This window comes from Schistocerca gregaria, chromosome 1 (assembly GCF_023897955.1).
Source record: "Schistocerca gregaria isolate iqSchGreg1 chromosome 1, iqSchGreg1.2, whole genome shotgun sequence".
In the NCBI taxonomy this organism is placed as follows: Eukaryota; Metazoa; Arthropoda; class Insecta; order Orthoptera; family Acrididae; genus Schistocerca; species Schistocerca gregaria.
In genome coordinates this window covers 904185943-904206063 of record NC_064920.1, presented here as the reverse complement: position 1 = coordinate 904206063, position 20121 = coordinate 904185943, and the positions used below count along the sequence as shown (strand labels likewise).

Here is a 20121-nt window from a genome sequence, read left to right as displayed (position 1 = left end):
AAACGTTTATGTGCAGTGTGTGGTAACGATGCAGTTGACATCAGTAGTATTGGGAGATGAGTACAGAGAGTTAAGGGGTCAGGGAGTGCAAAAAATGGTCAAATGACTCTGAGCACTATTGGACTTAACTGCTGAGGTCATAAGTCCCCTAGAACTTAGAACTACTTAAACCTAACTAACCTAAGGGCATCACACACATCCATACCCGAGGCAGGATTCGAACATGCGATCGTAGCGGTCGCGCGGTTCCAGACTGTAGCGCCTAGAACCGCTCGGCCACTCCGGCCGGCCATGAAGTTCAGAAACTGAGCTCAGTGACTGGTGACGTTCGCGAAGTCTGTCACGTGCATCGATCCCGACGTTGTGAATCGCCCGGTTGCTATAGTTCATACAGGCCGGCGCATAACAACTCAGCAATTGCCTCTACAGCTACGGGCGGATATTGAAAGAACGTGTGCAACGATTGACACTCTTGGATACTCACAGGTGAGTTTGAGATGGGTTCTAGAGATGCTCACAACAGACCACAAGATTAAAAGAAAAGCCATTTCATCTGAACCGTCGGTGCATTTTGCGGCCAATGGAGATGCCTTTCTATCATGGACTGTTACGACTGAAGAAACCTGGATGCATCGCTTTGAGCTAGAAACAAAAAGGCAGTCACATAGTGGCACCATCCGTAGTCACCAAAAAGAAGAAATGAAAGGCAGCTCCTCTGCTGGAAAAGCAATGATGACAATTTTTTTGGGATAGTGATGTCATTCTCGCGGATATGTTGCCATCAGGATCAACCATTAATTGAGGGGCGCATGCGAAGACTCTGAATTATCTCACGACCTGATTGAAACGCGTTCGGTCTGGCAAGAATCCAAATGAGATCTTGCTCCAACAAAACAATGCACGCTCACACACAAGACTCGGAATTTGGGAACACCTCGCCAAACTGGATCGGACATCACTTACCCACCCACTCTAGAGGCCAGATCTGGCGCCATCGGACTCGCATCTGTCTAGATCACTTAAGTATTTAGTGCGTGATAAACACCCTGAAAATGATGACTGTGTAAAGCATACAGTGAAAATGTGGCTACGAGCTCAAGACAAGAGCGTTTATGAACAGAAAATACATGCTCTTACACAACATTGACGCAAGGCCACAACGTGGTGAGCATTAGGTGAAAAAATACTACAATTAAAGAAATATTGACTGATATTGTTACCAAATTCTAATTCTTATATATACATATTTCCTGAGAAAAAATTGTGAGCCATTATTTACTTAACGACTATCGTTCATGAATGAATATAGAAACCTCAGGTGAACTTTCATTTACACATAGAAATACCAAGATTGTATTCCAGTAAACCATCCGATTTTACAAGATCATATTATCTTGTACGTACACTACTTACAACCTTGCGGTGCATATTAACAAAGCGTTTAATATATTTCCTTGCGTGTAAATATTTGGAATTTTGTGGTAAGGTCTTATGGAACCAAACTGCTAAGATCATCGGCCCCTAAACCTACACACTACTTAATCTAACTTAAACCAATTTACGATGTGGACAACACACACAGCCATGCCCGAGGGAGGACTCGAACCTCCAACGGGGGGAGCCACACGGACCGTGACAAGACGGCCCAAACCGCGCGGCCAGCCCGCTTTCCTTGTGTGTCTGGGGTTATTGGTTATTGCATTACGGGCCAAAACAGCTGGGAGGGCAGGCACAAAGGCAGTCTTCACAAAACACCGCAAAAAAAAGATCACATATCGTGCGATGAGACGACCAATGGTGCAATATGAGATACCTATGACATTATAGCCAATCCATTGTTGAGGAAACTAATTGTTTTACATGCAGATGTAACTGAATCTTACCTGTTGAAACGAAGAACGCAAATCACTACCTGTCGCAGTGTTATTGCTATCTCAGTCTGACGCATATTGGATAATAACCCAGCGGTCGAACTACAACCTATATCTTTGCATATAAGCTCTCTTGAGTTAGGTGCACCACGGAGAACCCCAAAACGCGACCAGCAACTTGCAACTGGCGTCAAGGTAAACTTTTAGTTTCAATGCAAAATTAAAACTCAACCCTATTTTCAATCTTCATTTTAATTTTCCAGTGTTCTCTCTAATTCACTAAGGCAAATAACTGGATGTCTCCTTTGCGAAGGATAGTCTATTTCCAGACTCGTTCTTGCCCAATTCAAGTTAAAAATTCAGTGACGTTTATAACAGAACGTTAAAACGATTTATTCGGCCATAAGTACCACGGAAAGCTTATAACCACTATGGCGTCTTAAATTTTCTTTTTTCATTGAAGCCAGATGCTTTTTATAACTGCAGTGCGTCTTGTACGACGTTCGTCTGACTATCTGACGCCAGTTGTCAGATCGCCCTCGTCTGCGAAACTCCGAGACGTCACTACAGCTCTTCTGAAGGTGTCTCGATTTTACGCGTCATCCGGGTGTTTATCCACTTCGTCTAGAAATTCACGAACGACGGTATTCTTGCTTCCGATTTAAAGTTGAAGATATATTTTAATCCATTAGATCATACATTCTTCTTATGCGTTCAGGAAACCTAAGTTTTTGTTTGTTCATTGTGTCCGTAATATTTCAGAATATAAATCCTGGCCGGCCGGAGTGGCCGAGCGGTTCTAGGCGCTACAGTCTGCAACCGCGCGACCGCTACACCGGAGGTTCGAATCCTGCCTCGGGCATGGATATGTGTGATGTCCTTAGGTTAGTTAGGTTTAAGTAGTTCTAAGTTAGGGGACTGATGACCTCAGAAGTTAAGTCCCCTAGTGCTCAGAGACAATATAAATATTGCTTCGATTTTGTTTGTAGAGACCGAGTTCTTTTTATGTAAGTCTGGCCTGGCGTAGTTCTTTTTAATTCCGCTAGGGATACAGATAATACAGATGCGCACACTGGGTATTTGGTAATGATGAAACTTTGTACTGATGGGGTAATACTTTTTGTCGTAAATGTTTCCTGTGGTTTGGAAAGCTATGTCCATTCTCCTGGCTCATCCTTTCAAGGCTTCTTTATCTATCCCATTGGTGGTAATCCATAATCCATTCGTACCTGTAATAAGCCTTCTTAATAAAATTCTTTATGTAAGTAAAGTTGTGAAGTCCATTTAGAATTACCCCACAAACAGGGTGGTCAGAAAAAGGCAGAACGGCTTCTACGGTTACTGCAGGGTAGGTTGCGCTGAGAAATAATTGTTACGAAAAAAATTCGATACCTTGCAGAAAGCACTGAAGTTCAACGATCAGAACGTTGCTCGCGCAAATTCAAGCGGCCCGCCAGAAACCGTGTCGCCAAACGAGTACTTCGTTTGGTTACCTGAAACCGAACAAGAGAGTTACAAAAGAATTGGAGATGGGACGGTAGTAAGGATCGGACTCAAGCCAAAGGCAGAGCAGTCTCATGTGCTATCATGTACGTTATGAGATCAACTGACACTAATTGTACCTGGCGGGTCGCTTGAATTTTCGCGCGCAACTTTGTACTTCAGTTCTAATTAACTCGGGAACGGCGCAACTTAGCGAATTTTTTTCTCAATAATTAATTCTCAGCACAACCTACCCTACAGCACGCTTACTAACTTTTCAGACAGTTTCTGGCCACCCCTACATGTACGGTATGTCTCTCCTAAGAGACGTCAGAGGCAGTTTCTCTGTGTTTCGGAAGACATTCGCTATTTCGATTTAGCACTGTGTAGCTGGAGTCAGCCCAGACAATTACTGATCTTCACGTTCTTCAGTGTCAACAGAAAGTGTCGGTTTCTCTGCCATAACAAACTAAAATATTTTTAAATCGAAATTTTCAGTGCTCAGCCGTTGGAGTGCTCCCAAATTAGTCTGGCCCAATATTTGTTCCATCGTAATGTATTAAAAGGGACGGAAAAACACGAAGAACAAACAGCGGTCTAGCAGCGAGTCTGTAGCGCTGCTTGTTTGGTGGTACTGGTCAGCGCCGGCCAGGTCAGCGGTGTCACTGCTGGAGTACTGTCGTTGTTAATACGAGGGTTGCCCAGAAAGTAATGCATCTCGTTTTCTTCTCAGCCGAAAACAATGCTAAGAATGCGAAACGTTACGTGGGTAAGTCTCCTGAGTGAACGCGCCAAGTTTCCGTCACTTCCAACTGATAGCGTAGCTGCAGAACAGTTTCAAAATGGCGTCTTCAGGTGTTGTACGTTACGAGCAACGTGCCGTCGTTGAACTTCTCACTGCAGAGAAAGAAACTGTGGGGAATATTTACAGACGCTTGTGCATAGTCTATGGAGCATCTGCTGTCGACAGAAGTACAGTTAGTTGCTGGGCACGGAGGGTGAGGTCATCAGAAGGCGGTTCGGCGGAGTTCCACGATATGAAGCGGTCGGGGAGATTATCCATGGGTGTCACAACTGACATGTTGCAGCAAGTTTATGTTATCATTCGCGAGAACAGATGTATTACGACTCTGCATTTGGCCCCCGCATTCTTGGATATTCATAAATTTGAGCAAGAAGGGTCCAATGGGGTCTAACGGTGGGTCGCAAATCGCACTGAAAAAAACATTTGTCTTGATTTGTTGCGACGTTCTGAAGCTGAGGGGGAGGCCTTCTAGTCCCGGATTGTGACAGGTGATGAGACGTGTATTTACCCTTTTTGATCCCGAAACAAGTCGACAGTCTATGGAATAGGGCCATTCCCACTCCCTACAGAAGAAAAAAGATCATTGCAAATGATTCCGCAGGTAAGGTCATGATCACTGTGTTGTGGGACTGTAGGGGGTGTGATTGTCACTGATGTGATGCCGAGAGGCGGTACCATTAATTCAGAAGCATATGTGAAGACATTAACAAAACTCAAGACTAGCTTCGGCGCCACGGCAACCCAGGAGATGTTTTGCTGCAACACGATAACGCTCGGCCCCACCTAAGTCTGAGTACTGCTGAACACATCGCGAAACAGTGTCAGACAGTGTCACACCATCCACCCTAGAGCCCTGACCTTGCCCCCACGAACTTCAACTTGTTTTGGCCACTAAAGGATGCCATTACTGGCAGACAGTTTGAGGACGATGAGGTGGTGATTCACACAGTGATGCACTGGCTCCGTGACAAGGACAAGAATTGGTACTGACAGGGCATATATGCCCTTGTTTCGCGCTGGAGGGAGGCCATAGAACGGGGTAGAGATTACGTGGAAAAATATGATGTGTAGATAAAACACTATCATTTCGTGTGTATGTAATTCTCATCATGTTCAATAAAGAATTGTTGAAGAAAAAAAAATGCATTACTTTCTGGGCAACCCTCTGACATTACGATGAAAGAACGCATTCTGTCGAATGGCCACCGAAAATTTCGCCTTAAAAATCATTTTGTCTGTAACCGGAAACAAATCGACGCTTTCTGTCAACACTTGGCGCTTCATGAAAGACTTGATGAGCGTTATTTGTTTGGGCTGATACCTGCTACACAATGCAAAACGATATTGCTAATACCTACGGAAACAGCGGAGAAAATGCGCCTGACTCTTAAGAGAGACACCCGGTATGTGCATTGACGAAAAAAAATATCGCAACGCAGAAAAATAATCAATTTCGGGAATACATGTTCAAGTGTGATTCTTGAGTTTCTCCCGGCGTATTTGATAATCAAAATATCCACGGGTGTACTGCCGGTCTATAGTGTCCAACGGGCACAATATTTCGGCGATCAAACATGTCGCCATCATCAGGTGAACTGACGGACTGAGCTCCTGTGAACGTGCCGGCACGGAGATCCGTACGCTATGGCTGCTCAGGGGGAACTGGGTTCGGTCGCGGCGGCGGCCGATTTAAATACCCTCCGCCCGCGGCGCGCTCCCTCCGCCGTCCGCGCCCCGCGCGACGGTCTCGCGGTGGAACAGATTGCGACGGCGTCTGAGATGACGTCGGTGTGATGGCTCTGTCCGCCGTGGTCGTCACAACTATGCGTTTGCTCGATTTACTCTTGATTAACCCAATCGCTGGTTCCCAAGCCTTGCTAAGATTATAGCCACAGTCACGGTTTATGAGGTCGTCATTGGTGCGAATTTCGATGGCCTCTCTAAGAACGCTGTCCCAGTATCCCGACGTCTGTACCAGAATCCTCGTGCGGTCATACTCCATAGCGTGATTTTCCGACAAACAATGTTCAGCGACCGCCGACTTGCTCGGATACATTAGTCGAGTGTGCCTCTGGTGTTCACGGCATCGATCCTCGACAGTACGCATCGTCTGACCAATATACGACTTGCCACATTGACACGGAATCTGGTATACGCCAGCCTTCCTCAAACCGAGGTCATCTTTGGCGCTCCCCACCAGTGCACGAGTTTTATTCGGAGGACAAAACACAGTCCCGACCCGGTGTTTCTTCAGAATGCGGGCGATTTTCCCCGAGAGTGCCTACCTCCTCCCTCGTGACTTCATCCATATCAACAGGTTGTGCTGCAGTGGCTGGGCGGAGAGCACGTTTGATCTGCCACTCTGAGTACCCATTTTTTCCGAAATACAGTTATCAGATGTTCCAATTCCTGGGGTAGACTCTCTGTGTCAGAGATAGTGCGCGCCCTATGTACTAGAGTTTTAAGTACCCCATTCCTCTGTGAAGGGTGGTCGCAGCTGTCTGCGTGCAAATACAGATCACTGTGTGTTGTCTTTCGATACACCCCATGACCTAGGGTGCCGTCAGCCCTTCTCCCAACATCAAATTCACTATGGAGACTGAAAAGGAGGGTAAATTACCTTTCCTTGACGTCTTGGTCAGGACGCCGTCGCAATCTGTTCCACCGCGAGACCGTCGCGCGGGGCGCGGACGGCGGAGGGAGCGCGTCGCGGGCGGAGGGTATTTAAATCGGCCGCCACCGCGACCGAACCCAGTTCCCCCTGAGCAGCCATAACGTACGGATCTCCGTGCCGGCACGTTCACAGGAGCTCAGTCCGTCAGTTCACCTGATGATGGCGACATGTTTGATCGCCGAAATATTGTGCCCGTTGGACACTATAGACCGGCAGTACACCCGTGGATATTTTGATTACATGTTCAAGTGATTAAAATTGCAAGATCACAGATGAGCGAGAGATAAACCATTGGAAATAAGAACTGTTCGTACATTAATAACCAGTGTAAACGCCGGGACGTTAAATGCAGGTATGCACAAGTACCTGCATTGTGTTGAACAGATGCTGGATGTCAGTTTGTGGGATGGACTAACATGCATATTGCACTTGGTCGGTCAGTACAGGAACGGTTAACGCTGTTTATGGATGATGCTGGAGTTGTTGTGTTGTGATGTCCCATATGTTCTCGATTGAAGACAAATCTGGTGATTGATAGGCCAAGGCAACATGCCGACACTCTGTAGAGGATGTTGGGCTACATCAGCGGTATGTGGGCTAGCGTTATCGTGTTGGAAGCACCCCCTAGAATGCTGTCCATAAATGGCAACTCAATAGGCCGAATCACCAGACTGACGCAGAAATTTACAACCAAGGTGCTTGGGATAACCACAAGAGTGCTCCTACTGTTAGACGGAATCGCACTCCAGACCACAAAATGGTTCAAATGGCTCTGAGCACTATGGCACTTAACATCTATGGTCATCAGTCCCCTAGAACTTAGAACTACTTAAACCTAACTAACCTAAGGACATCACACACATCCATGCCCGAGGCAGGATTCGAACCTGCGACCGTAGCAGACCACAACTCCAGGCGCAGACAGGTTGGTCCCGGGCGCTCAACCTCCTGTTCAACACATGGCCATCAGTGGCTTTCACCAGAAAACACAACGGACCTCCGCCCTGCCTTCTAATGTGCTCTCGCTTGACACTACTGAAGCGCGGTGATTCGTTGTCAGTGGAATGTACGCTACATGATGTCTAGTGTGGAGCAGTCCTTGATGTAACCGATTTGTAACAGTTCGTTGTGACTGTGGTGCCAACTGCTACTCAAATTTCTGCTGCAGATGCAGCGCGATACGCCAGAGCCATACGCCGAACACCAGTGGTCTTCCCTCTCGGTAGTGCCACGTGGCCTTTCGGAGCCCGATCTTCCTGCGACCGTACTACATTCTCGCGACCGATGTCATGTACGGTCACTACATTTCTGCCAAGTCTTTCTGTAGTATCGTAGAAGGAACACCGAGCTTCTCATAGCCCTACTACACGACCGATGCAAACTCAGTGAGGCGTCTTTGTCGCCTGAAAGATATTCTTGACTAACATCAAATCATCACGTCCAAAGTCAAAGGTAACTAACGCGAACCTGAATTCCATTTGCTATTAGCGCCACTCTTACGCGAGCGACGTGAAATTTATCATCTTTTGTGTGTAGAAACACGCCTACCAACATTCGTTTATGTCACAGAACTACAGTGAAACCATTTTATAACGTTCCTCCAAATAAAGTTTTCCTCTATGTTACTTTCGTTTTTTTTTTTTTTTTTTACTGTCCCGACTAAAAGCCCATATAAACAACATTAAATTTTCCTCTTTACTGCGTTTCCTCTATATTACAATTTCCTCCATGTAACGCTCATATTTTTGGAACCCTGGTCATTATTTACGTCGTTATAACATTTAAGTGACTGGATGTAGACGCATCGTTTTCCGTTATGTGGATTAACAGTTTGCCTCGGCTCGGAAAGCCCGCGCTCAGCGTGTTTCATATGTCAGCGGCAAAAACCCGGTCACGTGACATGTGACGCACATTCTGCTTGCGATCGTTTTGGTGGCATTTCAGTCGATGCTTTGTATTCGTAGCGTGTTGTGTGAGCTGAGCGACAAATAGTTCGAGTGTCTAGTGAGAGTGTGTTTTCGATTCTTCGATATAACCTTTTTTTTTTAAGCTTTCATCACTGGACATGAGTGAAAACCGGAAGAACATTTCTCTGGAAGAGAAGGTTTCTGTTATTTAAAAAATGGAGGCATGTCCCGGTGTGAGTCGCGTGCAGCTAGCGAAGCAATTTGAACTGCCCACCTCAACACTCAACACTATTATGAAAAAGAGATTGTCGATAATGGAAGGGTTTGAGAATTGTGGAAATTCGAAACGTAAGCGTTTGAAACCATCGACTTACGACGAAATGGGGGAAGTTTTATTAACTTGGTTTAAACAAGCACGTGCTGCAAACATTCCTATAAACGTAACTATTTTGAAGGAGAAGGCGCTTCAAATATCTCTGCAGTTAGGAATGGAAAATTTTAAGGCGTCCAATGGATGGATTGATAAATTGGTGTTGTATACGAAGCGGAATGTGGAGAAAATAAAAGTGTGGACGAACCAACTATAGCTCAGTGGATGCAGACTCTCCCTCATCTGATACATGGCTACAAACTGCGAGACATTTATAACGCTGACGAAACCGTTATGTCTTTTTAATTTAATGCCGGATAAGACATTTACTTTTCGTGGGGAAAATTGCCATGGCGGTAATATCATTTTACAGTGTTGTGAAAATTTAAAATGTCATCTGTGGTACCATTTGGCTGATTAGTGGTATCCCGATCTTCAGTAATGCCCTATAATTATTATTTGGAAGCCTTCCTGTTTATAGTGTTTTCCTCTATACAGTGTTCAGAATTTGTGGTCCCTTGAAAAACATTACATAGAGGTTCCTTTTCCGTCAGTATATACAACCCAACTGCCAATCCTGATACGCCAAAAGATCTCGTGGCAAAACTTATAGGTAGCACGTCTAAGGGGCAGTATCAGGACGGATGTTCGCAAGCAAGATCAAGTTACCGCACTGGCGCCTTTACCGTGCTTAGAGAAGCAAATGACACCACGTCTCGGGAGAGTACTGGTTACACTAACACGCAGGCTCGGAGCTGGCAGCTGATTAGCGGTGTGAAATCTCGCTGCACGGAGGCACCAGCTCATCTCCTGTGCTCCGCCCGGCGTGCAGCCATTTGTATTCAGAGGCTGAGGCGGTGCAGTACAGTCACGGTGTGCTGCAACGGAAATGCGCCGACCGCCAGCTGCCAGCCGCCGCCGCCAGCTGCCCGCGCCAGCTGCATTGCTAAACGGGAAGGCGGGACCACCCACGCACAGCGCATCCCACCCAGGGCGGCGCGGCGTGGCGCTGCCGCAGGCTGGCTGGCTCTGCTTGTTAACCAGCAGACGTCACTCTACTCGTCCCATAGTAATCACCCTTGTTAACCGTTACGCTCCTGGTTCTAAATGAGAAGAGTGGAGATACAGTAGAGAGACAGGCTATCCTGCATTATCTACTTATACACTCCGCAAGCCACGTTACGGTGTGTGGTGGAGGGTACTTCTAGTACTGCTACCTGTTCACCTCTTCCTTGTTCCATTCGCGAGTGACACGTGGTAAGAACGAGTGCCGGTAAGCTTCCGAGTAAGCTCTAATTTCTCTGATTTTTTCTCGTCTTGATCATTTCGCGGCACGTATGTGGAAGGATTTAATTTGTTGCCCGATACTTCTTCGAACATACGCTCTAGGAATTTCAACAGTAAACTTTTCCAATGAAGCACAACGATTCTGTTATAGGCTCTGCCACTGAAATTTCTTGAGCAGTTTCGCAATACGCTCACACATACTAAACGAATTCGCCCTTCTTCGCTGTAACTATCACTACTATTAATCCAACTTCGACCCATACTGATCAGCAACACTCAAGATTCGGTCGAACAAGTGTTCTGTAAGCCACTTTTTTCGTGGATGAATTACATTCCCTTAAGATTCTCCCAATCAATCCCAGCCCATCAGCTTTTCCTATTTTTGTTTCTTGCGATCATAGCAGTTTAGGCTCCTAGTAATTTTACGGTAATTACTGTCCGCAGTGATTCGTTGGCAATAGTGCGTATTCAGAAGAAGAAGAAAGGGGGGGGGGGGGGGGGAGAAAATGGTTCAAATGACTCTAAGCAGACTTACAACTACTTAAACCTAACTAATCTAAGGACATCACACACATCCATGCCCGAGGCAGGATTCGAACCTGCGACCGTAGCAGCAGCGCGGTTCCGGACTCGGCTACAGCGGCCGGCAAGGGGAAAAAAGCAAGACCGTGTAAAAAAAAAAAGAAGAAGAAAACAAAGACACGTCGATATTAAGGCGCTAGCAGTCGCACCTAACGGCTACTGTTGTACAACTTTAATGAATGACGCAAGTGAAAACCAATTATAAGTACAATAAGACAAAAAGGCTAGTAAACGTCCATACAAAGTGTACCAGATGACAGTATATAGCATACTTTGCTATATACCCTTAATCTAAATTCTGTGCTAAGGAGAAAGTAATGTAGAGGGAAAGAAGGTTAGAACTTAACGTCCTATCGGCGTTCAGATCATTACATACAGAAAACTGTTCTGATAGACAAGAATATGGGAGCTAAACGTCGCGTTTTTTCTGTGGAAACGATCGAATGATCGCCTTTACTGATTTTGAGCAAACAGGGGAAACGTAAATAAGAGTGCCAAAAGAAAATTTGAGCACCGTTCCTCCTAAATGCTATCGAGGCGCCTGCGACTCAAGGAAGTGTCAAGTGACTTCTTGACAGAAGCAGTCTTTCTTTTTTTCAGGAAAATTACCTTGTCAGAAGGTTACCACAATACACTGTAGCAATATCATACAACCAGTTGGTGAAATGTAGCCCGTTTTCAACATAAATGAATGCTCGTAAATATCTGAAAATCCACGATATTGTTTGACCGTGCGATTGCCGATCAGTCACTGCACCAGTCAAAAGAAATGTCTTCGAGTATGTTTTTGTGGGGAAGGTGCTTGCCACAGAGAAGCGTAAGGAATAAGACCAAAAACTTCATGTTCAGGTGTTCCAAGACCGTCATATGTACATATCTCGGTTTGCCTTAGTCCCATACGGTGTAGATGTGTTGGGTATGGTCCATGCCCAGTCAAATAGTGAACCATGCCACGACTTGGATCCACATGTTTTAGTTTTAGCCTCTCAGATATACGTGGAAAAAAGGAGAAGACACGACGCCGTTTATCTGTTGTTTCTCATTCCATTTGTGTAACTGTTGTTTAGTTTGTACATTTTCCCCTGTTATTTGGAATACGGTTTCTAATTCGCCATTCTTCAACCAATATGAGGCAGCTCTACGACGAATAGTGAGATCTATTGGGCATGTTCCTAAAACTAGATTCAGGGTATCTACTGGTGTTTTGCTGAATGCCCCCGACATCCTGAGTTGTACACTTCTTTGCCCTCTCCTGACAAAGTGTTTTGTTGATCGCTAGGCATAGACGATGTGCTCAGGCACTAGCTACAAAGCGTGCAATGGATTCGAATAACGCAATACGATACATCCGTCAGTAGGGGTAATCGACACTGTACTGAATTTAATCTAGCAAGTTTATGCTTGATTTTAGCTGCTTTGTCTACAATGAGTTTTACATGTTCATTGATGGAGAGCTGTTCATCTAGAAAAAGTCCTACGTATCTAGCCACCTGTCTCCTTTGTATATTAATGTCATTGAATTTTATACTTCGGTTCCACTGTAGTACTCTGTTGAACAATAAGTAAACTGTTTTTTTAATGCTATTTTCAATTTTTTCTGATTACACAAGCAATTGATCGTCTGTATTGTTAGTGTATAGATTTATTCTACAATTCCAGTCTGGACCGTGCAGAAACTACAACCAAAAGGTCATCCGCGTAGGCGACAACACTTTTTATAAGTGTGTCTCTATCCAAGATGCTCAATAGGGGCTCAAGCGCTATATTCAAAAAGATGGGTCCGCAGATTGATGCCTGTGGACATCCCTTGGTTATTCTCTTAACCACTTCTGTGTTCCTGCTTTCCATTCTACAAGTCTTCCTCTACAGTAGTCCATAAACATACAAGGCAGTAGGTAATCGAATTTCCCTTAGTCCGGCGAATAGTGATTATCAAAAGCTTCAGCAATATCAATAAGTACAGCGACCGCATATTTCTCGGTCGTGTTCCCCACAACTCTTAAGGTGCGGTTTATGGTGTCATCTATCTATTTGTGTTCTCTAAATCCATATTGGTGGGGTGTTGGACCAAAAAGACGCCTTTGCGCCTGTAACCTACCACACAGGAGCCTCTCCTGCACTTTAGCAAGTGTGTTAAGGAGACAGATAGGTCGGTTCTGTTGGATCCCTATCTTCGGACTTTTTAATAATAACAGTGTTAGCCGTTTTCCAGAGTGTAGGGATACTTTCTTGTAGCAGGGCTTTATTGAAAAGGTCAGTCAAATATGGGGTGATCAATGTACTGGCGTTCTTCAATGTTTCTGCGTATATCCCATCAGGAGCTGGCGCCTTTCTATTCCTAAGTTTGTCTATTGCTAAAGCTATCTCTTCCTGAGAGAAGGGGAGGGTAATACCCTCATTTAAATACGTGGTTTTCATTTCGTCACGTAGGCCGCTGTGATGCCGTTCGCCCTCTATGTGTGAGTCATCTGGTAGGAGATTATTTAAGAGATATTCTTCTGAACACTTACAGCCACTTGTCATGGTTTCGTCTGTCCGTTTTAACGTTGACAGTACCATCGGGGTGTTAATGCGATCAGTCATTAACTTAAATGGTTGTCCCCACATATCTTTCTGTAAATTCGTTTTGAAGAAGTCGACCCAATATTTTTGTCTGGTTTTACAGAGTTTGGTTTTGTACTTCTGCTTTGCATCCCGGTACTGATCCAGTCTAACCTGTCGTTTTTGGGCTGATGTAGCCCTCTGATAGTACTTCCTCTTATCCCCCGTGTCTTTCCGTAGTCGAGTCGGTTCAGCTGTCCAAGGTCGTTGATGCTTCCTCTTGGCATTGATCAGTCGGATGGCAGTCGTTTGTGCTTTTTGCAAGACTCTATACTACCTTGAATAGGGTGCAATGCCGATTCTTTTATTACATTTCTTAATTTATTCCAGTCTGCCCTGCCAAAGGCTAAGTAATGTTGTTGTATATGAATATTATATATGTTCCTGTAACTATTTGTATGAATGATGATGACATTGTTATCGCTGCGTGTGGCCCCATCCATGACTTCCCACTCATTTGTACGTGGTAAGGAGATATTTGCCAAAGAGCAATATCAATATTATTTTGTCCACCATCATGACCGCGAAAGGTTGGTGGTTGTCTCACTCTATTTAATGAAAATAAATTACATTCATTTATTACATCATCTACAATTTGTCCTCAAACATCTATTCTGTCAGCATGCCTTATGGTTGACTGTGCATTTCTATCTGTTAATAGGAGCAACCTTTTCCCTTGTGGAAACCGTGCAATGTCTCGCATTTTTTCAGTATAGGGGTCAACTTCATATAAATATTGGGCATATGTAGATGTAATTATCCAAATGTCACATTCGTATACAATCTCCGCTGTAGCAATGTGTTCTGTAGAAAACTGAGATATCCTTGACACAGTCAGATTAAGGTTAGTCAGTACAATTGCTGCTCTAGCATTCTGAGTTCTCAGAATTGTGGTGAACTGCACCGATAGACCAGTAACTTTACCACCTCGCATATGTGGCTCTTGCAGGCAAGAAATATCAGCGTGTATTTCTCGTAATATGCTACTGAGTTCCATACCCACATGGGTACTTCCCATACAGGTAAATTACACTTTCTTCATTTGTTTAGTATGACTAGGATTTGGTGTCCGTGAAGGTTGGGAGTGTTTCGTTTCGCTATTTAAATTATAATTCATATTAGTGAACGTAATTCACTATATCGTAATATCTTGTTCCTATACTTGCATGGTATACATCCAATAGCTAACTCCACTTTACAATCAAATCTCTTATGCTCTGGCTTGGCACATCTTCCACACACCATTTTATCACATCGCTTAGTGGAGTGTCCAAGACCCCAACAGTTAAAACATTTCTGTACACCTACAAAATCCCTAAAATTTAATGCTTCTAACTGAATGTACACTCTTTCACACAGTAATAACTGCTGACGAATTTTTTTTTTTTTTTTTTTTTTTTTTTTTTTTTTTTTTTTTGATAGTCAAGAACATTGTTTACTGTACGTTTCCATCGCGGTCCTGTTTTAAACTTAACTGAGACACCATCACTGAATTCTTCCCTTGAAATGTGCTCACTAAGATCGATTTCGTACAGCTCTTCGAGAAATCCTTCGGCTAAGGCTGTTGGTACTTGGTAGACAGCAAGCAATGGCCTAAATTTTCTTGGTTCCTCACACCAGCAGTTCTGAAGTTGCGCTGCCTATTCCATTATTTTTATTTTATCAGCTTGTGTTTAAGTCTCCAAAATTACAGGTAACCAGATTCGGTCAAGTGACCATTTTCATATCATAGACACCATTACATCAAATTAAAGGAAGGATGCTTGACACAAAGTGCATAATAATTATCAGTTGCTGCATCTTTCACTTGTTAGTACATTTTTCTGTTAGTGAATAAGTGCACAGAGAGTCTATTGCACCAATCCGCACACTGTTTCACCAAAGTGGTGCACGAGCTGAAACGATAACTACCGACAGAAAAACAGATACATCGCCCCGGTCAAGTGTCAACATACGCGGCAGTAGCACACCATCCTCCCATCACTCGAACTTAAGCTTCGTATCTAGTGCCCACAACGTCGACGGGTCGTCAAATACTAAGCTTTCGTCCCTGCTTCCATCGGTGCAATGCACCACTATTATCTAGAGGGACATTTCTGTTTATATCTACTGCTCTTGGCTCCAATTAAATGTTTGAACGCTTCCTGACTCGTATTAAACTGACAAACTTTATGAAGTAGCAACTCTTCCTGTTTACAAATTTCATACTAATCGTCTTCGTGTGGATATTTACTTAATTATGGCGTACGTGTTAGATGAGATATGATAGTGCTGCAGCCTGCAGCGGCTGTGTGAGGAAGAGTGGACACACTGCTGTCTTTGTTACGCACTATGGACTTCAGCCTACTCGTGGGCACATGCGAGGCCTCCCTCGCGCCTGCGGGAGTTAAAGATAAACTCCGGGACCCCACTTGTCGAGAGGAAGCACGCCGCCTGGAATCTGGCGCGGCCACTCCGGCCTGCATGACGATGACAGCAACAACACACACACACACACACGTCACTTATGTGCCTTAAGAAAAAAATGTGAATGCATCGTCGTCAGGCGCATACTTACACGTTATGAAAACCTTATGGCTCCGACAATAGTTTGTTTGCTCCTTGGTCATAGAAGGAGCAGGGCTACGGGAATGCTTTATTATAGTCGTCTGATCATAAAACGGAGTTATTTTCATAAAGACATGGATTATTTAACACAGGTAAAACTGTAAAAAGAATAAATATATCGTGAAAATGATATCATCGTGTCCTGCACTTTAAGATATCGAGATCGAAGTTCGATAGTATCATTACCACTAACCTTCTTTGAACGGCAGCATCTGTTTCAGGAAATATTGTATCATTCTGAATTACACGAAAAGGTACCGAGTAAGGCAGTGGAACAGTATAGGGCAGTGACAACAAAAAGTAGATCATAGATGTAGTCACTGTTTAAATGCCTATGCAATCAGAATGAAAAGTTTTGTAATTTGCACTTGAAGAAACTAGAAGGAATTGAAATGAGAAGGGCTTGAAAAGCAAAACTTAAATGAATAGCTAGTAATGCCAAAACCTGGAGGAGCTACATTGGTAACTACTAAATTTCCAGTGGAACTTCTGAAGCAGTATGCACTGTGGTTGAGATTTTATTTGTGCTGAAAATGTAAGAACAGAACAAATGACTGAAGTCTATTAACTTTGGTTAAATAAAAAAGAGTGTTGATTTCTGCAGTTCGTCGGATCATCATATTAGGAATCTACGACGACCTGTTGAAAAGTAACGCTCCGAAGTTTTTATGAGAAAACTCAAAAAGCTTTTTAAATAAAACAAACCCTATTAACATTCAACATCTTCATTTTTCATGTCTACATAAATATTTCTCGATAAAGTCATCCCGTCCCCGAACACAGTGTAGTATTTCTGGCTTATTCAGCCATCGTATTAGGCTCCGGTAAGCTATTCCCAGGGCAGTGGAGATGCAAGAAGCATAGAGACGACGCAATGTGGGATGAGGTACCGGTGACAGATGCTAGCTTCGGTACCATTCACGTGAGAAAGACCGCCTGCATGATGTTGCTGCTCTGTGATTGGCTGCCGTTTTCGGCGGTAGGGCGCCAAAACGTTAAGCTTTAGTTGCTATTATTAATTAAACCTGTCATCCAAATTACTTCGTTTTTTTAAATAAACATCTCTCAACAGCCAGGTATCAATCAGTCATTTCAAAATTATTAAAAATTAAAGTATTACTAAAACAAAAGACTGACGATATTACTGCCGATGCACTTCGGTGGCGTTCGGGTAACGCCTTGCTGGCTTGGAGCGCGAAGTGTCTCGGGCAGTCCGGCTCTCCAGTTATGACCGCTCCAGTAGAGAGACATGTTGTCTATGGCAGGCTATATTTCATGATGCTATTTTAGCCAGATATAATGACTGTGGAAAGATATTTTCAATACGTTGTGATCAAGAATAGTTCCTCGTGTCTATATCAATAAAAACGCGAGTTGCATCCCAAATGAGTTATAGTTTATTCGTATAAGCAGTTCCTTGCGAAGTTAATTTCAGCCTCAAGAAAAAGAATCCACTACCTGCGTGCTGTTTTCTGCGCTGGGGACATCATCACGAAGACACCAGATTAGTTTAGTGTACAAGAACTTACGTATTCCACACAGGGCAATGGAAACAACCAGGCACCTCACGTGTGCTACATGCACAGTACAAATGTGCTGAGTGACACGTCATCTGCAGTAATGCAGAGGAGGTAAAGAAAGATGAAAGTATTAACACTATCTCACTTTTATTCCTTTTTTCTTGCCGTAACAGTTCTCCCAACAAGAAACCAGTTTATTGCTACCGTCATTGTAGAAAGTTTGACTTTGCTGACGGAGCCGCAAGCTCACCTCTACTTGCACCACTTCATTTGTACCACATTTAAGTCCACGAATGTGTTCTTTAAGTTTTGAAAATATACGGAAATCGGATGGGGCCACGTAGGGATGTATGGAGGGTGACCGACCACAGTGAACCCAAGGTGTCGGATAGCTGCAGACGTCGTAGCGCTCGTCTGTGGTCTGGTATTGCCATGCTGAAGGAGTGGGTGATGTATGTGTGAACGAACTCTTCGAATTCGAATCTCGATTACAGCATGCTGATTCTTACGCACCGACATAGTTACGTTACAATCCGTCTTGTTATGTGCTACAATTCGGAGCCCTCAAGCGGCAGAGGGCAGAAAATACGCAGTCTTGAAGAATAAAAAAGTGAAATATAAATAAGGTTTGTTTTATTTAAAGCGCTAAAGGTTTTCCCATTAAAAAATCGGAGGCATTGCTTTTCAGCACATCCACGTATTTTCGTGATTTTATTTTTGCTGCTCAATTAAAATGCTGAGTTACAGTCTTGTAACCAGCGGAAATAAGTGTGTTGCGGTTACTGGAACTTATTAAACACTTCCGTAATAAAATTCCAGATGATCGCTGTCACATTATGAATGATACGGAGCGGCAGACAGAGTACAATAGGAGAGAAAGGAAAGATGTGATCAGCTAACACTGCACCTCGCGTGCTGGAAATCCTTGTATATCGGTGTATTATCGCAGGTGAGCAGTAATGGAGCTCTGACAATTTTTTGCTTACTTTTGAAAAGGCATATAACTGCTTAAACTTTTCTGCTAGTTTCATTAATGTATAAAAAGGGGTCTTTTACACAGATACCGATGTGTAGTTATTATGGTATTTAATTTTATCGAGGCAGTAAAAAAAAACATTGCTGTGCTAGACGTACATTTGAAACCGACAACCACGCCCCAACGAACTCGCACCTTGCGGTCTACCGCATGGCGATGCTACTCCAGAAAGCATAGGCAACGGAAGGAGAAATGTATGTACACTACTGGCCATTAAAATTGCTACACCAAGAAGAAATGCAGATCATAAACGGGTATTCATTGGACAAATATATTATACTAGAACAGACATGCGATTACATTTTCACGCAATTTGGGTGCATAGATCCTGATAAATCAGTACTCAGAACAACCACCTCTGGCCGTTCAAAAATGGTTCAAATGGCTCTGAGAACTATGGGACTTAACATCTGAGGTCATCAGTCCCCTAGAACTTAGAACTACTTAAACCTAACTAACCTAAAGACATCACATACATCCATGCCGAGGCAGGGTTCGAACCCGCGACCGTAGCAGTCGCGCGGCTCCAGACTGAAGCGCCTAAAACCGCTCGGCCACCGCGGCCGGCACCTCTGGCCGTAATAACGGCCTTGGTACGCCTGGGCATTAAGTCAAACAGAGCTTGTACGGCGTGTACAGGTACGGCTGCCCATGCAGCTTCAACACGATACCACAATTCATCAACAGTAGTGACTGGCGTATTGTGACGAGCCTGTTGCTCGGCTACCATTGACCAGACGTTTTCAGTTGGTGAGAGATCTGGAGAATGTACTGGCCAGGGCAGCAGTCGAACATTTTCTGTTTCCAGAAAGGCCCGTACAGGACCTGCAACATGCGGTCGTGCATTATCCTGCTGAAATGTAGGGTTTCGCAGGGATCGAATGAAGGGTAGAGCCACGGGTCGTAACACATCTGAAATGTAGCGTCCACTGTTGAAAGTGCCGTCAATACGAACAAGAGGTGACCGACACGTGTAACCAATGGCACCCCATACCATCACGCCGGGTGATACGCCACTACGGAGATGACGAATACACGTTTAGAATGTGCGTTCACCGCGATGGGACCATCATGATGCTGTAAAAAGAACCTCTAGTCATACTAAAAAATGACGTTTTGGCATTCGTGCACCCAGGTTCGTCGTTGAGTACACAATCGCAGGCGCTCCTGTCTGTGAAGCAGTGTCAAGAGTAGCCGGAGCCATGGTCTCCGAGTTGATAGTCCATCCTGCTGCAAACGTCGTCGAACTGTTCGTGCAGATAGCTGTTGTCTTGCAAACGTCCCCATCTGTTGACTCAGGAATCGAGACGTGGCTGCACGATCCGTTACAGCCATGCGGACAGGATGCCTGTCATCTCGGCTGCTAGTGATACGAGGCC

General features: G+C 44.3%; 1 protein-coding gene across 1 annotated transcript in view; it reads right to left on the bottom strand.

The window, feature by feature from the left end:
- The window catches only part of LOC126274625 (superoxide dismutase [Cu-Zn]-like), a 330804-nt gene that overhangs the window by 99470 nt on the left and 211213 nt on the right, over window positions 1-20121 (bottom strand). The gene's annotated exons all lie outside the window — the stretch shown is intronic.